The sequence below is a fragment of the Sus scrofa genome, chromosome 1 (assembly GCF_054392235.1).
Source record: "Sus scrofa isolate SSC_HxYL_T2T_F1_AM1 chromosome 1, Sscrofa_HxYL_maternal_Yorkshire_Landrace_v2.0, whole genome shotgun sequence".
Lineage (NCBI taxonomy): Eukaryota > Metazoa > Chordata > Mammalia > Artiodactyla > Suidae > Sus > Sus scrofa.
The window spans coordinates 134528087-134531367 of NC_139383.1; the positions used below are offsets into that span (position 1 = coordinate 134528087).

The following is a 3281-nucleotide window of genomic DNA, read 5'->3' on the forward strand; positions in this document are numbered from 1 at the left end:
AGAGAAGGGGTATAATCGTGTGGAAATTGAAACCCAAAAGCATGTACACCAAAACTGCAGCAAGATAAGCAAAGGTTATCTTAAAATACTCTTTCTAAATATAGCCTTAATCATATTGACATGGAAAAGTAATGACATAAAAAGTGATGAAATCAAAATAAAGCAATTTATGTCATGGAGAAACTTGAACTATAATGATTTCTGAAACAGATGTTATAAAGAAAAAAATTTTATAACTTTTTAACTGCACTGTTATATTTAAGAAAAATGAAAATTATGTAAAAGCCCTATGGCAGTTTGCAAAATATCAAGAGCAAAGAGGTTAGCAAAGTAACTCTGTTATATCTTAATGTTAGACTCTTTGGGAAGCAAGTATAGTTGAGTGACAATAGAGTGTGAATACCAAGGCCACCGCTTCCTCTTCATAGAAGGATACTATGAGCTTTACGAAGTCTTCAAAATAGGAATTCGTTCCACAGACTAGTGTTATTATCTCAGCTGCTTGGACAAGAGGTCAATCTAAAAATGTTCAGGTAATGATTTGGGATGTATGTCAATAAGGAGAAGCACTAGGTTACTTTTAGAGTTAGGTGCAAGAAGCAAAATAACACATTGTCTCTGCTAAAGGACACAGTTAAGATACCAGAATCCATGAGGAACCAAAGCAGCTAATTCAAACATGAAGTACAAACAGCAAGAGGACAGGAGTTGCCAGCCCAGCTCAGCAGTTAACGAATCTGACTAGCAACCATGACGAAGCAGGTTCAATCCCTGGCCTCTCTCAGTGGGTTAAGGATCCAGTGTTGCTGTGAGCTATGGTGTAGGTTGCAGACATGGCTCGAATCCTGTGTTGCTGTGGCTGTTGCATAGGCCAGCAGCTACAGCTCTGATTTGACCCCAAGCCTGAGAACCTCCATATGCTACAGGGGTGACCCTATAAAGCAAAAAAAAAAAAAAAAAAAGGAACAGGACAGGACAGAAAAAAATTTCCTAGGAGGTTGTGAACTAGTACAAGTGCAATGTTTGTCATCTGTGTTTTTGTTTGTTTTTATTACTGACAGCATAAAAAATGAGCAAATAATATTAGCAGTTTTTGTTAAAGCAGAAACAAAATGTAAATTTTGTTCAGTGGTAACTAATAACTGAGTTACTTTAATATATATAAATGTCACTATATATTTATTAAAACTATAATTTAAATTCTTAGTACTTCATCACCACTCTTATTTACAAATAACAATAAATAAATATTTAAGCAAATAAAATGATTATTATCTAATTCAAAAGTATGTAAATAGCTTGTGCAAATTATACCAACAGCTTAGTTTGCCCTAATAAGTTTGTACATGTGAGCTTTATGTAAAAAGCACCCTTGATTCTTCTTTCTCATTTATTCCCACATGTAATGGGGTTGTGATTTTGTCAGTAGCTCTTAATTCCAGATTTATTACATGGCTGTTCCAAAAAAATCCTTCTTCAGTCCACCAGTAGACTAATACATCAGTGGAATTATGATTATAAAGCATTAATCCAAAAGATATAATGACTGTAATCATCTGTATTTTAGGCACACTGAAAGATAATTTACAAAGTAAAACCACTTTGGAAAATAGTTTGGTAGTTTCTTAAAATGTTATAAATAAGTGACCACATATACCCAATAATTTCACTCCTAGGTATATCCTCAAGGGAAATGAAAAAAATATTGCATACACATAAAAACTTATAAGCCAGTTTCAATAGTAGCATCATTTATAATAACCAAAAAGTGGAAAAATCTGAATATATATCAACTGATGGATGTGGTATGTCCATACAAGAGAATATTATTCATCTATATAAAGGAATGAATTCTGATACTTGGTGCAAAATGGATGAATCTCAAAAATATGGAAGTGAAAAGAAGCCAGTCAAAAAAATTCCACATAATATGTTATTTCATGTATATAAAATTTCCAGAATAGGCAAAATTAGAGAGACATAAAAGAGATTAGTGGTTATTTAGAGCTAGGATAAAAATGTCAGAAGTGACTGCTAGTTTACATTAACTTTCTTTTGAAGGTGATAAAAATGTTCTAAAATCATTATATCTATTGCACAACCCTGCATATAATAAAAATAACTAGACTGTATACTTTAAGTGGATAAATTTTATAGTATTTGAATCATATCTCAATAAAGCTGTTAAAATAACAAAAATCAATAGAGTTTTACTTATACCTAGGACTTAGAATGTTGGAAGGAATTCTGTTCTCAACAACAAGAAAATGATGGATCAACTACAAAATCATAATTTTTCTTGACACTCTAAGAGACCTGATGTCACCAAGCAACCAAGTGGCTTGAAAGCCAAAGCAAAAAAGTTTCCTTCAGTGGTGCATGAGATGTAGGCACTGCTCCTCCTGTGGCAGAAGTAGGGAGAATGAAGTGTTTGGTGCCATAGAAGCAGGAAAATGGAAATTAGTTGAAAGTTTTGAAGAAATGCTGAAGCCTATTTCACAGGTGTAAATATAAAGTCTAAAAGTAACAGAAATCTTTGCGGCCAATTAATCCAACATTGCTCTTTTCCCCAAGGGGGTCCAGTGTGCAATGGCTGCAAAAAGAAGATTCCTTGGTGGTGCATGAAGCCTGTTGCCTGTATAGGTTACCCTAAGGGACCTCGGAGACAGCCCTTTCCAGTGGACATTTGTGACTGGCATGCTGTCCCCAGTCTAGGCTCCGGACAGTTATATGTGGTGCCTTTGGAAAGCCCCAGGTCACAGTGGCCAGGGTCCACATTTGCCAAGTCATAGTGTCCATCTGCATCAAGCTGCAGAACAAGGAGCATGTGATTGAAGCTTTACACCGGGCCAAGTTCAATTTCCTTGGCCACCAGAAGATGCACATCTCTAATAAGTTGGGATTTACTAAATTCAACACAGATGAATTTGGAAACATGGTGGCAGAAAAGTGGCTTATCCCAGATGGCTATGGGGTCAAATACAGCCCTAATATCGGCCTCCTGGACAAATGGTGGGCCCTGCACTCTTGAGAGCCTTGGTGGCATAGTCCATTCCTTAATCACCAGTAAATCCTACTTTCCTGTCAAAAAAAAAAAAAAAAAAAAAAGAATAAAATAAAATTAACAGAAATCTAAGGGGAGGAGAAAATATCTATCTGAGACCTTGAAGTATGAAAAATTTTTTTAGAAATAATGACAAAAGCAAAACTCATAAAAGAACAGTTTTCTGAATTGAACTGTACTGACATGGAGGACTCCCATTCTCTGCAAAACACTGGTA

At 35.3% G+C, this 3281-nt stretch overlaps 1 non-coding gene and 1 pseudogene across 1 annotated transcript; both read left to right on the forward strand.

The window, feature by feature from the left end:
• The first annotated feature begins 2536 nt into the window (after window positions 1-2536).
• Window positions 2537-2671, forward strand: LOC146406378 (small nucleolar RNA SNORA70). Its single transcript, XR_014832297.1, has one exon. It is a non-coding gene; the product is annotated as a small nucleolar RNA SNORA70 (small nucleolar RNA).
• Window positions 2622-3031, forward strand: LOC146406379 (large ribosomal subunit protein uL16-like; annotated as a pseudogene).
• The last annotated feature ends 250 nt before the right edge of the window (window positions 3032-3281 follow it).